At 46.0% G+C, this 15137-nt stretch overlaps 1 long non-coding RNA gene across 1 annotated transcript in view; it reads right to left on the minus strand.

The window, feature by feature from the left end:
* LOC139259721 (uncharacterized) overlaps positions 1-13468 on the minus strand; it is an 86903-nt gene extending 73435 nt beyond the window's left edge. Inside the window, exons 1-2 of the long non-coding RNA XR_011592641.1 lie at positions 13451-13468; positions 4491-4573 (exon numbers count right to left, since the gene is read on the minus strand). This is a non-coding gene — a long non-coding RNA (uncharacterized lncRNA). The remainder of the gene's footprint in view (positions 1-4490; positions 4574-13450) is intronic.
* Positions 13469-15137: the final 1669 nt, after the last annotated feature.

Genomic DNA, 15137 nt, shown 5'->3' on the forward strand with positions numbered 1-15137 from the left:
ACCAGGGGTCACAGTCTGAGGATAAGGGGTAAGCCATTTAGGACCGAGATGAGGAGAAACTTCTTCACCCAGAGAGTGGTGAACCTGTGGAATTCTCTACCACAGAAAGTAGTTGAGGCCAATTCACTAAATATATTCAAAAGGGAGTTAGATGAAGTCCTTACTACTCGGGGGATCAAGGGTTATGGCGAGAAAGCAGGAATGGGGTACTGAAGTTTCATGTTCAGCCATGAACTCATTGAATGGCGGTGCAGGCTAGAAGGACTGAATGGCCTGCTCCTGCACCTATTTTCTATGTTCTATGTTCTATGTTCTAAATAATGTAACACAATGGTATTTTTCTCTACCCTTCTCAATACATAAAACAACAAATATTCCATTCACTTTCTCTATGAACATAAACACTAAATCAAAGTTTACTTAACGAGAAAATAAAGTGCCTTTCACGACTTCAGGATGTCCTAAAGTGATTTACCACCAATCAAGTACTTTTAGAAGTATTGTTGTAATGTAGGAAACTTACCATAACTCCAATTTAGTCTGACTTCCCTTGCTAAGCTAACACTGGAGCATTGAGACATCTGGCAATGGTTGCAGAATTAAAACACATTTGCTGATTGAAAGTGGCTCCCAATCTTATTCTGTAATATGAGAATTTTAACCCAAATCTGTCAATTAACAAGGACATTTTCCAATCAATAACACTATTCATTTCTCAAAGGTCTCAGAAACAGTGGTCAATGAAAACTACTTTCCCAAGTTTGGCCTCATCCTTTGATCTGTGTTCAGATGGCTTGGGACCATACCTACAGACATCCTAAAACAAAAGCAGTAGATGACTACATCACTTAATTATATTAGATCAAACAGCTTTTCAACAATATTGAACGTAGGCAATCTTTGACAATGACATAAAATGTTTATCACTGAATGTAATAGCTCCAACCAATTGGCATCTTGAATCTTCCAATGTCCTTAGCCTTATCAATTCACATTTGTGAAGAATACCAGAGCCAACTCATCTGGAACTGAACTAATATGTTTTAGTTTGCAAAACATCCTGCATAATCCTGCTTTTAACCCCAAAAATTAAAGTAAAAAATTTAGCATAGGCAAAAATCTAATTTTACCACAATCACAGAATATTGGGGCTGGTTGGTGGGGGGGGATGTGGGGAGAGGAGAATCTGTTCGAATGTGAACAGTTTGTACTGGAAGAAAAGCTAAACAAGTTCAGAGCCAAAAGTTCTGATGATGGTTTATATACACAGAACATTAATTTGTCTCTCCTCTTTCAAATACTGACTAATCTCGTGTATATTTCCAGTATTTTCTAGTTTTATTTCAGATTTCCAGCATTTGCATTTTTTTCCTTTTTTTAAAACCAGTCATCAATTACATAGGGGCTAGATTTTCCACTTTTTTTGTATGCTTAATGCCCACTTAACGTCCATTTTACCGCTGAAGTGATGTATAACGCCCATATATCACCCATTTAGCCACAAAATGGAAACTGACGGGCATTTTTTAGAAACTTATCGCGAGCATTACTTTCCCATGTGCGTAATGCCGGGAAAAAATAATGCTGCCCACCCGCTTTTTTTCGGTGGAATCATCAGAATGGGCGAAATCAACGGCCATAATATCGCCCAACGTTACTTTCCGCACGGAATTAACGCCGAGATTCAATAATACTGACCACCCACTTTTGTTTGTCGTAAAGATCATATTTGCCGAAACTAGCAGCCATGAGATCGCCCAGCGTCACTTTCACCACCTCGCACACACCTTGCCCACAATATCGCTCGCCCAAAACACCCGAACAAAGTGGAACTAACCGGAACTAATCACAGCGTTATGGACACCATGTTCTACATCACATGTCGCATCCTTTAAAAGGCTGCTGTGCTTCAACCTCGGGGGAGTTCGGATGTACTCTGGAAGTTGTTGGAGTTGATGTGAACATCTGTGCAAATATCTTGACCATACTGTGACCGATTGGAATTGAATAGGTGTCTTCATTGGGACATTCATTGTTTGTGACCAATCGGTGGAAAACAGAGAGTTATTGCAATGGGGCCTGTCCTTTCTCACCCTCTCTTGATGACCAATTACATGCTGCAGACTCGAGATGGCCACAGGTATGCTCCCCAGCATTATGTGCCCAATGTAAAACATGCCAGACTGATGAGGAGGACTAGACGTTACACCCCCTGCAAGTACAGGGAGAAACAGTCTTACCTCAACTTGCCCGACACCACCTGCCTTTGGAGACTGCGCTTCCACAAAGAGGTTATCACTGAGGTATGCCAGCTCAAAAGGGGAGATCTACAGTCTACCAGCACCATCAGTACTGCACTGTCCATCGAGGTCAAAGTCACCGCGGCACTGTCGTTCTATGCGTCAGGTTTATTTCAGGCCTCAGTTGGCGACATTTGTGGTCTGTCTCAGCATGCCGCACATTGCTGCATTAGACAGGTCACTGAAGCCCTGTACACATGCAGGAGGGACTTGATCAGCTTCCCTATGACCAGGGAGGCTCAGAGTGAGAGGGCTCCAGGATTCTCCAGAATTGCAAACTTCCCCACGGTGCAGGGAGCAATAGACTGTACGCACATCGCAATGCGGGCACCTTTTCAGGATGCTGAGGTTTTCAGGAACCACAAGGGATTCCATTCCCTGAATGTCCAACTCGTTGTCGACAACCAGTAAATTATAATGACAGTGAATGCTAAATTTCCATGATGCTCACATCCTGCGTGAGAGCACTGTATCTGACTTGTTTAACAATCAGCCACAAGGTCAATGCTGAATGCTTGGTGACAAAGGATATGGCCTCACCACCTGGCTGATGACCCCCCTGCGTGACACCCACACCGAAGCCAAGAGGCGATACAACGAGAGCCACAGAGCCACTCGCAATCTCGCGGAGAAAATCATTGGAGTGCTTAAGCAGCGCTTTAGATGCCTGGATCACTCAGGAGGCGAGCTCCAATACCACCCTGAGCAGTTCGTGGTGGTGTGCTCCATGCTGCACAACTTGGCTATCAGATGGGTACAAGAATTGCCTGATGAGTCTGGCAATCCACCTCACCAGAGAGAGGAAGAGGAGGGCAAGGGGGCAGATGCTGATATCGGCCCAGACAATCAGGCTGACACTGAAGCCATGCCCCCGCCCCCCTGTAGACGGCATGAAAGGGCCCGTGGTGGCATGATAGCTGCAAGAGCCTTACGTCAGGAGCTCATCAATGAGCGCTTTGCCTGAAAGAACGTTTACAAGCCTGACACACTGTTGGGTGTGCAAGTGATACATCAATCGTGGGCATCACCTTGGTGACAGTTAAAATTTAAATTGATTGAAGTTAAGTGTAATTATACCCTTGATGTTAAGGAATCACCACCATGTAACGGTGCAGCTATCTGAGCCAATGCGCAACAAGGTTTTGTTAAATAAAAAACATTTAAACCAAACATTAGTCTGAAATCATCAGTATTTCTGTAAAAATCAACCCTTCCCCCGCTTCTCATCCCCATCGCTACCCCTTCCCCTCCTGACTCCATGCCGCCTGGCCGAGGAGCTCCTCAGGCGATGCTTCATTGGGGGAGGCGGGGGGGGAGGAATGACGGCTGAACCGCTACTTGGACGGATATGGGAGAGGACGGTCCAAGGTGGGAACGTGCTCCGAGCCAGAAGCAAGATGTTGCTCCTGACTCTCATGTGTCGTTGGCAATGGGGGTGCGGCACCTTGGGGTGCAGTGCCGTACTCCGGGACCACTGGCAGCCCTCTGTCACCAGTGTTCCTGGCTACCAGCTCCAGGGCCTCCATCATCCCTTCCGTGTTATATATTATTTATTGGACAAAGACTTGGTGCCAACTACATTCTTGGTGCTTAGTAGGCTTTTTTGCTACTGGTGAATCTCCCTCGTGCATCCCACAACAGCCAATCAAGCACACACCGCAGCCACACACGCTTTCAGTCCCTCTCAACTCCCTCTCTCTCTGTCTCCTCTTCTGCGCATGTCATGATGACCCTTGACCTCCTGAATCGTGGGACTCGAACGTTGCCATGCCATTGCTAAGGACGGCGACACTTTATGGCAGAAGGTCAGCAAGATTTAACGCTACCGCCCATTTCAGATCGCTCGCGGTAACGCCCAATTTCAAAAATGGAGACTAGATGCTTTGAGAATGGGTGAGAAGTCAGCGATCTGAAAACCCATTTTTACCACCCACGCCGGAAATAAAGCCCATTTTTGGACGATAAGCACAAAAGTGTAAAATCTAACCCATAGACTACAATTATATAGACTCAGAGGCCAAACTCCAAACCATCGTTGATATCTTCACTGAAGCGTACAAGAGTCTGGTCCTTGCATTAAACATCCATAAGACAAAGGTTCTCTACCAACCTGCACCTGCCTCACAGTACTGCCCCCCGATCATCAAGATCCACGACAAGACCTTTGTCAGCGTGGATCACTTTCCATACCTTGGGAGCCTCGGTCAGTGAGGGCAGACATCGATGACAAAGTCCAACACCGCCTTCAGTGTGCCAGTGCAGCCTTCGGTCACCTGAGGAAAAGAGTGTTTAAAGACCAAGATCTCAAAACCGGCACCAAACTCATGGTCTACAGAGTAATAATGATTCCTGCCCCCCTTTATACTTCAGAGACATGGACAATTTACAGTAGGCACCTCAAAGCACTGGAGAAGTACCACTAATGTTGCCTCCACGTAATTCTGCGAATCCATTGGCAGGATAGGCGTACCAATATCAGTGTTCTCTTGCAGGCCTACATCCCCAGCATCGAAGCATTGATCACGCTCAATCAGCTCCGATGGGAGGGTCACGTAGTCCGTATGCCTCATATAAGACTCCCGAAACAGGCACTCTACTCCGAGCTCCGTCACGGCAAGCGAGCCCCAGGAAGACAGAGAAAAAACTTCAAGGACACTCTCAAAGCCTCCCTGAAAACATGTAACATCCCCACGACTCTTGGGAACACCTGGCCCATGACTGCTCAAACTGGTGAAGAAGTATTTGGGAAGGCGTTGAACACTTTGAGTCTCTTCGTCGGGAGCACACAGTCGTCAAGTACAAACACCGGAAGGAGTGTACGGCAAACCAACACCCCACCCAACCATCCCTTCAACCACCTCCTACCCCACCTGTGCCAGAGTCTGTAGATCCCGCATTGGACTCATCAGCCACCTTAGAACTCATGGTCGTGTGTAATATGTCTCTACTTAACTCCACGAGGCCTAGTGCTGTGCTTGAACTGCTGTGACCGTGGTCTCTATATTGTAACTGCAGAGTGCCTTCATCGCATGGTAACCAGCCTTTTATACAGCTCCTGCCTGGGCCTCCCACAGTTGCACCCTCCAATGGTACCAGCATAGTATATACACAGAGTATACATATATGACAACATTCTTCCCCAAAGTCTTTGATGCGAGTTAGTTACAAGTTGAGGCGATACATAACTCTGCGCTCCCTGGTTGATCGTCTGAGTGTCACTTCTGGCATGAGTGAGTTGGTCGGACTACTGCTGTCTTGCAGCGCTGTTGATCTGACTGGACTGTTGGAGATGGTGGGATCATCCTCGTGGTTGACAGCTAGGTCTGTTGCTGATTGGGTGTGTGTAGGTGGATCGCTGAAGGTAAGGACCTCTCCCGGTAGTTTCTGGTTACCTGTAAATCGTAATTTGGTCTGGTCCAAATGCTTTCTGCATGTTTGTCTGTTAAGCAGTTTGACAACAAACGCTCTATTCCCCTCCTTGGCTTAAACAGTGCCAGCGACCCATTTGGGGCCATGACCGTGATTCAGCACAAACACCGGGTCATTTACAGTGATGTCGCGTGATACAGCCGCGCGATCATGGTACATGTTTTGCCGATAACGTCTGGTTTCCGCCTGATTGTTGAGGTCAGGGTGGACTAAGGAGATTCTGGCTTTGAGTGCACGTTTCATTAGTAACTCCGCAGGGGGAGACCCCGGTAAGTGAGTGGGGTCGTGTCCCGTAATTGATCAGCACTCGGGATAGGCGGGTTTGTAAGGAGCCTTCCGTGACGCATTTCAAGCTCTGCTTTATGGTTTGGGCTGCCCGCTCCACATGGCCGTTGGATGCGGGCTTGAATGGGGCAGACCCGACATGCTTGATGCTATTGCGGGTCATAAATTCATTGAATTCCTAGCTGGTGAAACATGGACCATCATCGCTGACCAGAATGTCGGGCAAGCCATGGGTGGCGAACATGGCCCTGAGGCTTTCAATGGTGGCGGTGGGCATGCTGGATGCCATTATTACACATTCGATCCACCTAGAGTAAGCGACCACTACAACGAAGAATATTTTTCCTAGAAAGGGGCCCGCATAATCTATGTGGATCCTGGACCATGGTTTTGAGGGCCAGGACCACAGACTAAGTGGAGCCTCCCTGGGGGCATTGCTCAAATGTGAGCAACTGTTACACTGGCGCACGCATGACTCCAGGTCCGAGTCAATGCCGGACCACCATACGTGGGACCTGGCGATAGCCTTCATCGTGACTATGCCTGGGTGGGCACTGTGTAGGTCGCGAATGAAGGTTGCCCTGCCTTTTTTTGGCAGGATGATGCGGTTGCCCCATAAGAGGCAATCCGATTGGATGGATATTTTGCCTTTACGACGGTGAAACGGCTTTATCTCGCCTTGCATTTCTCTTGGGACTGCTGACCAGCCCCCCATTGAGGACGCAACTTTTTACACAGGGTCCTGGTTGTTCCAAGTCCTGATCTGGCGGGTGACCCTTCACTTTCGAAGACATCCATGACCAGGCACAGGTCTATGGGCTGCGCCATTTCCACCCCAGTGGTAGGCAACGGTAGTCGGCTGAGGGCATCGGCGCAGTTCGAACACAGCAAGTTTCTGGCTTTTTTGAAGGCGGCTCTTGATTTTGACCCCAAACCCAGTCGTCTCCCTTGCGTAGCAACTTGGGCAACGGTTCAAGCAAGGTGCTCAACCCTGGAAGAAAGTTACCGAAATAGTTAAGGAGTCCCAGGAACGAGCACAGCTCCGTTAAATTTCGTGGTCTGGGTGCATTCTTGATGGCCTCTGTCTTCGAGTCCGTGGGCCTGATGCTGTCTGCCGCAATCTTCCTCCCCAGGAATTCTACCTCTTGCGCAGTAAGACACACTTGGATCGTTTCAGCCGGAGTCCGACTCTGTTTAGATGACTTAAAACCTCTTGCAGGTTGTGCAGGTGTTCGGTGGCTAGTGATTAGGATGTCATCCTGAAATACAACGGTGCATGGAACCGATTTCAACAGACTCTCCATGTTCCTTTGGAAGATGGCTGCAGCCGAGCAAATCCCGAACAGGCACCTGTGATATACAAACAGTCCCTTGTGTGTGTTAATTTTTTTGACAACTCAGCCAGCTCCTGGGTCATGTAAGCTGAGGTTAGATCCAGCTTGGTGAACACCTTTCCCCCTGCTAATGTCGCAAAGAGATCATCGGCTTTGGGTAGTGGGTACTGGTCCTGTAATGAAACTCGGTTGATCGTTACCTTGTAGTCGCCGCAGATTCTGACCGTGCCATCGCTCTTTAGTACCGGAACAATCGGGCTGGCCCACTCGTTGAATTCGACCGGTGATATGATTCCATCGTGTTGACGTCTGTCCAATTCGATCTCCACTTTCTCCCTCATCATGTAAGGGACCGCTCGAGCCTTGTGATGAACAGGCCGTGCCTCGGGGACCAAGTGGATCTACACTTTGGCGCCTGTGAAGTTGCCAATGCCTGGTTCAAATAAGGATGGGAACTTGTTCAGCACTTGAGCACAAGGGAGCATCGTCCACTGAAGATAGTGCTTTGACAGCTTCCCAGTTCCACCGAATCTTCCCCATCCAGCTTCTGCCAAGCAGCATTGGCCCATTGCCTGGTACAACCCACAGTGGCAATTCGTGTATCTCTCCATCATAGGATACTTTTACGTTCGCACTGCCGATAACTGGAATCAGTTCCTTGGTGTAAGTGTGCAGCTTTGTCTGAATCGGGCTCAGCTTGGGTCTTTGTTCTTTATTGCCCCACAGCCTTTCAAATGCCTTCTGGCTGAGAAGTTACTGACTCACCGCCGTGTCCAAATCCATGGAAACAGGAATGCCATTTATCTTGACTTTCATCATCATGGGGGGACTTTTGGTAGTGAAGGTGTACACCCCGTGCACTGCTTCCTCGGGCTGAGTCACCTCTCTCGCTTGTACTTTATGATCCTTGCTGGATCGGAAACCTCCTGCCGACTCCTCTGCCACGTTTTAAGTCGCAGCTCTTCTGCACATTCGCTGTGGGTGGCCCTTTTGGCTGCAGCCTTTGCACACATAGTGTCTGAATCGACACAGACGGGCCCGATGGTCACCCCCACAATGCCAGCATGTTAAACGATTCACATTTACACCCCTTGGCGGACTCGGAGTCGGTCTAATTCTTTGATCAACAGTTATTTTCTGCACAGTACTTGTCAGTGAGTTTTGATTCTGGGAGAATCTCAACATTGAGGTTGTGACCGCCTGACTTAAGGTGATGGTCCGCTTCACATCCCATCCCGTTGCGAAAATGTACCGCAACACATTGTTGAGGAGTTCACTAAATTTGCATGGTTCCGCGAGCCTTCATAGGTCTGCGACATATTCCACTAAATCCTGGCCCTCGGTGTGGCAGTGTGCGTAGAAGCGATACCTGGCAAGCGAAACCCGGATAAAGTCTTCACCCTCTGTAAACTTTTCTAAGCTACCAATGACAGCCATCCCTGTGTGTAAGTCCGTGATCTTTACTCGTCGCCAGTTAATATGTCTCTACTTATCTGTAGAATAACTCCACGAGGCCTAGTGCTGTGCTTCAACTGCTGTGACCTTAGTCTCTTTATTGTAACTGCAGAGTGCCTTCACCGCGTGATGACCAGCCTTTTATACAGCTGCTGCCTGGGCCTCCCAAAGTTGCACCCTCTAGTGGTACCAGCATAGTATATACACAGAGTATACATATATGACAGTGTGGAAGCAAGTCATCCTCGACTCAGAGAGACTGTCTAAGAGAAAAGACTTTACAGCACGCAAACAAGCTATTCGGCACAACTGCTGTGTTAATGCTCCACACGAGCCTCTGCCCACTCTATCAGGATAACTTTTTAATCATTATTTGTTTCTTCAGTTTTCTCTCTTCCTCTTCTGAAGATACCAGGCCTGATTTTCCTCTTCTGGCACAAGTTATATGAAAAAGGTTGAGAACTGGTGCTAAATCTGCCTCAGGGGTAATTCATTAATATTACTCAAATTTCTTGTGTCATTTCATTTGCATCTTTATTCACAGAACCAGGTGCAGACTGGGGCAAGAATAGAGAGCACACTAGTGGTAGAAGGAATGTGTGAGTGAATATATTTAAAGGGATGGGGATTATTAAAGTATCACAATGTGGGGGGCAGGGGGACGTTTGAAAGCCGTTGAAAAAGCTGAAAAGCCAAAACTGAAACAGCAGGGTTTTAAGAAGTGACAGGCAATGGAAATCCTAAGATGCAGGCTTAAGGCTGCAGCTGGCTGGTTCTTTTACCTGCTGTGCCAGCCCGACAATCCATGTTAACAGCATGTGACATTATAGTAGATGTCATTACATTACGTAACATTACAACAGTGACTAAATTCCAAAAGTACTTCATTGGCTGTAAAGCGCTTTGAGATGTCCGGTGGCCATGAAAGGCGCTATATAAATCCAAGTCTTTCTTTCTTTATAACACAGGTCTCAGTTATGATCAAGAGCCTGTGAAGCCACTTTGTGACAGGTAGGTACAACAATGCCTACAAATATGGTTGGTGGTATCTTGGTGGGTGTACCCAAACTGGCTTTGTTGGCATGCCTTCTTTCATGCAGTACCCTGCTGTGATTGAGTACATCTAAAAAAACTATCCACCTTGGTCAGGCCTTCACAAATATATGTGTCATCGGGCCTGTAGCCACAACCTACCTTGAGAATTAGAGCCTCCACATGCACTTTATATCAGTCAAAACGGGACTGGGTCACCTCTATGTAAATGCAGATGGGTACAGAGCACTGCTTGGGCATCAACCTATCTGCAATCCCTTCAGGGCAATGCCTATACTCGGCACCTCACAGTGAGGGGTTCCCATTGGGCAACTCAATGATAGTTGTAATGGTGCTACAGGAATAAAATATAACATTTGACAAAGACTCACGAGGACCTGTGCGCCAAGAGGAATAAAATAATAACGAGCCAGAAATGGATTTAATGCAGAAAAAATACATTTCTTTGTGGCCCTTTAAAATTATTTACTGCACTGCTCATCACCTGGCAACTCTGGAATGGACGTTATTTACTATTGCCTACTAAAGCACAGAAAAGGGCAGAGGAGGCCTCTGAATGGAGTTTCTGCACCATCTAAATATTAGAATAAAGATCCCGCCATGTTCAAGCTAAAGTTTCCACCACCCAATCTCTGTCCTTCAGAAATGTGTGTTGAGCATTACTGAGGCAGAGACCTAGCATTATGGGCCTCTGCCCATTTTTCCTCATCAGAACACCCTGGAAATTGCCACTAACAGTAAGGCCTCACTGACTCTTGCACGCTGCACGTCCTGATGTGTCGTTCAAGTTTCTATTCTTCATGTGAGTTTATACATTGAGTATCGAAAGTTTATCTGATTATTTGTTTTAAATATTTGCTCTTGAATGATCACGCTCATCTGGAACAACCTGGTTATAAACCTGGTCACTCTGTCCAACAGCTGTCTGGTTGAGATCAGTTAGTCCGGCACAGATCAGGGATTGAATCTGGGTCTGAGTAAATCAGAGCCTTTTCCAATAGCTGCTCAGGGAAATTCGATCTATCGTAGAACAGAGCCTCTCTGTTGACTGCGATTAACACCACTGAATTCCGCTGTGATGATCATTTTTTTTAAAGTTATTCTCCCTCTTTATTGTTCAAATTTACTGATTTGACTTTTTTCTCCCAGTGTGTTTTGGAGTATTGGGCCCCAAGGCCCCGACAGACAGAGCATGCAAACAATCGGCATCTAGCCTTCTGCCAATGTTGAGAATATTTTGGTATGTGTCAGTTTTACTTCCCTTACACTCAGAGGGTACCAATATCCAAATAAATCTGAATCCGCACTCCCCTCTCCCTCATCAACCAGGGTTTGCAGTCAAGGCTGCTGAAATCTAGTTAATTCATGGCTGATCATATATTCCTCCCCCCCCGCCACCACACACACATACACGCAGACAAGAATATTAGAATCATATCATTCATTAGGATATGAATCTGCTTCACAGCTTAAGCCAACACCAGGATCAGGTTTTTACTCAAACCCACCATCAGGGTAAATAACTGCATGATTTATTTTTGGCTAGGAGTTACCATTCAGAAAATTAAATTTGCAGCTCAGGTATAAACAGGGCTTTTGTCTGTGTTGCCTTCCTTCAGTATCTCTGCCTAAAGACACATTTACATCTGTACCTCGAATGAAACAGCTACAGGAGTCACTTGATACAGAGCTGAAAATCAATCCGAGCTGTTTCATTAACACTACTGTACACACAAACAGCAGCTTCTCTGACTGCAAACACTCAGTAACATGCACAAAGTCAGTACAGATGCCAATATGGCAACATCAGGCGCAATGTACATGTGCCAAATATCTGCTGCCAGCCAGACTCAACCTCGAGATAGAGATTTCAGTTTCCGACAGAGAGGCCATTTAGTCTACTGATGGTTAAGAGTCAGATTATCCTGAAGCCCAATTGTACGGAGGCTGGGGGCAGAGGTGGCAGTTGGTTGTAAAATGGACAATGCAGAAGGTCTACAGTGATTTTTAGAACTGAAACTGCTCTTGCTCATTCTATCCAGTTGTCATCATCATAGGCAGTCCCTCGGAGTCCAGTTGACAGTGTACACGGGATACTGGTTTCCCTTCCAGATTCTATAGTTATATTAGGACTGCAGTGATATAAACTAGGGTCATTGTTTTGTACCACTGTCGGTGGATTAAGTAGTGAAGTTATTTTTTCACATAAGGGATGAGGAATTTCAGTTACGTGGAGAGACTAGAGAAGCTGGGATTGTTCTCCTTAGAGGAGAGAAGGCTAAGAGAAGATTTAATAGGTGTTAAGGATGGCTAGCAACCAGAAGACACAGATTTAACCTCTTTGGTAAAAAGAACCGGAGAGGAGAAGAAGAGTTTTTTAAAAACGCAGCGAGTCGTTATGATCTGGAATGCACTGCCTGAAAGAGTGATGGAAACAGAATCAATAGTAACTTTCAAAAGCGAATTGGGTATATATACACTTGAAAAAGGAAAAATTGGAATGGCTACGAGGAAAGAGCAGGAGAGTGGGACTAATTGGAAAGCTATTTCAAAGAATTGGCACAGACACGGTGGACTGAAAGGGCTTCTTCTGTGCTGTATGATTTTATGATCTCTCCTGAAGATAATAATTCCTTGTTGGTTTATTCCACTGGTAGTGGCCACTCTCTGATACCTTGCCCAATCTAGTCTTCATCTAATGCTCACGCCTACCACTTCCACCAAGTGGACAGTTATCATGAGCAGGAACTCCGGCAAAATTTTTGCTCCCTAAGCAGGAGGTTAATTGTAGTGCCCTTCCCATCGCCTCAGCTACCTCATTGTGCGATCAGTTGCTAAGTTGAAGGAAAAAAAAGTTACCTTAAATATTATCCCAATGGTGGTCAGGAATGTCCAGCTGCACTGCATGGTACAGAGAAGGACTTGGTGGGGATGCCAATTGTGGTCCACCAGCAGTCATGTGAATAAATATTACCAGAAGAACTAACTGCTGAGATGGGGCTCAACTACAGCAGGATTTATATGGAATGAATATAATGAGGTAGATTTTCAATTTGCCAACTGGACGGTTTCTATAATGGGTGGCCAATCCACAATGCCAATTTTACACCCAGGAGACCTCATTGCGCCTTGGAAGTTGGGAGTCAGCCGTCTCTCTTCTGTCTTTCTCATTTCTCCTGGTGTTACTTTCTGCGTGCAGTATTGTTGCTAAACTCTTGCTCTCTCTCTCTCTCTCTCTCTCTCTATCTCTCTCTCGTATGGAACATTTTATGATGCCTGTGTGGTCTGGCAACTGTGGAAATAAAACTTGTACTTCCACAGTTGTCACATCATCAGCTACACTTACTGCTCCCATTAAACCCTTACAGGATGCATGCAAGCTTCCTTATAAGTTCCATGCAGACAACAAGCAAAGCCCCTCCCCCAACTGACGTGAACACCATTGAACTACTTAGCAAACAGATAGACTTTACAGACAAAAATTACTTAATAGCAATCTACTCAACTCTTTCTAAACCAAGGGGAAAAATAAAAAGTTAAACATTTGTCTGAAGAATTGACATAAAATATACAGCTGTTATAAAAAGAACTCACTTGTAAGTTGCCTGGGCAGCTTCGTATGTGAAAATAAACATAGAATTGCATAGCTGCCTGGGATATCTCTTCCAGGAACAGTGTTGAATCAAAAATGGAAAACATAACTATTAGCAGGGATTGATACAAGTAGGCAACAGGAGTGCTCTACAGTGAATTAAGTCTGGTTAAGAAAAGAATTGCCACTTGTTGCTGCATATGACAATAAACGCCTGAGCAGATGAAGATGAATGCTATCTTATCACAGAGAAACAGGCATTGCTTGGTCACGCAGTAAGGCACAGCTGGGCTGTTCCTCACAATGAGCATGGGGTGTGTAGGCCACATGGGTTAAGACTTCGAGCAAGCAGTGGGTTTGGGGGAGGGGAGAGGGCAGTAAACTCAGTCAGCACAGGACGATTCAGAGAATGGGTTCCTGTGGAAAGCAAAGTTACACAGACATTAAAAAAAAGCAAATCCTTTTGAATTCTGTGTCTAATTGCAGTTGATGCTGGTTAAGTGGGATACCCAGGTGGAAATCGAACACCTAAAAAGTATTGATGTACACATATTTTATAATGGTTGCTAGTTGAGGAATATATTCCAGAGAAAGAAATTTCAGCTTTGCAATTTGGAAAAAAAAAGGAGTGGTCCAAAATCTCCGAGTAATAGGTATTAAAGGGAAAACATCTCAAAATATCTCTCAAAATATGTCTAGTTGCAACAGCTTCACTGGCGAATACTTAAATTACATATGAAATCTGATAATTTCATGTTTTAAATATATTAAAAAACGACCAATGTCTATTATAAAGGGCCAATTCCTCAATGCTGCACTTGAGGAGCAACCCTTTGCTGGCAGAGGCCAAGCAATGAGAAAATGGACCAGGAGGGTTGAACACAGATGACGTCGCAGTCCCGATTCTGTGTGTTATGTCTGTAATGTGCCTATGAATGGCTCCACGAGGCAATGTGTTGTACTCAAACTGTAGTGACCTTGGTCCTTTATTTGTAACTCCAGAGTGAGGCAGCCGCCTGGTGGCTACCCTTTTATACAGCCCCTGCCACCAGGGGAAAGAAACCCTGATCTGGCTCTGGCTTAGCTCTCCACAGATTTAAGTACTGATAGTTCTTGCACCTTGGCTGTGCTTTGTCTTGGCTCTCTCCCTGTTAACCCCCAAGTCCTTTTGCCACAACGTTGGGTAGTGGTTATCAGTTTGGATGGTTCGATGATGCAGTGGAGGTTCCAGTGGGTTCTGGGTGTGATCCATGTGTGTGTCCATGGCTACATACATCCATTTCACCCCACCCCCCAACAGCAAGATCATGCAGCTGGACCGTTACATTAACATACAGGATCAGACACAGTGCAAGTACAAAGAAAGAAAGAAAAAAAAAAATTTTTTTTACAGTTTGTATCATGACACCTTGGTTCAGTGACTTACATTCATTATGTTTTACGATCGTGCGCCAGGATTGGGTAGATTGCATCCATGGTTTAGTCATGGTCAGTACTGAGGTAGCAGTACAGGTATGTGAGGACGCTAGTTCCAGAGCAACCGGATGGGGTCCTAGTCGTCTGATGGCGGCGCTGCACCCTCTGCTATTGGGGTGGGCTTGGTTTGTTCACCTAGCCAGGACTGAGGGCCTTTGCCGTTGCCTAGTGGTGGGCAGATCCACAGATGTGTGTGGCCTCCCTGTCCTCCTT

This window comes from Pristiophorus japonicus, chromosome 1, assembly GCF_044704955.1.
Source record: "Pristiophorus japonicus isolate sPriJap1 chromosome 1, sPriJap1.hap1, whole genome shotgun sequence".
NCBI lineage: Eukaryota > Metazoa > Chordata > Chondrichthyes > Pristiophoridae > Pristiophorus > Pristiophorus japonicus.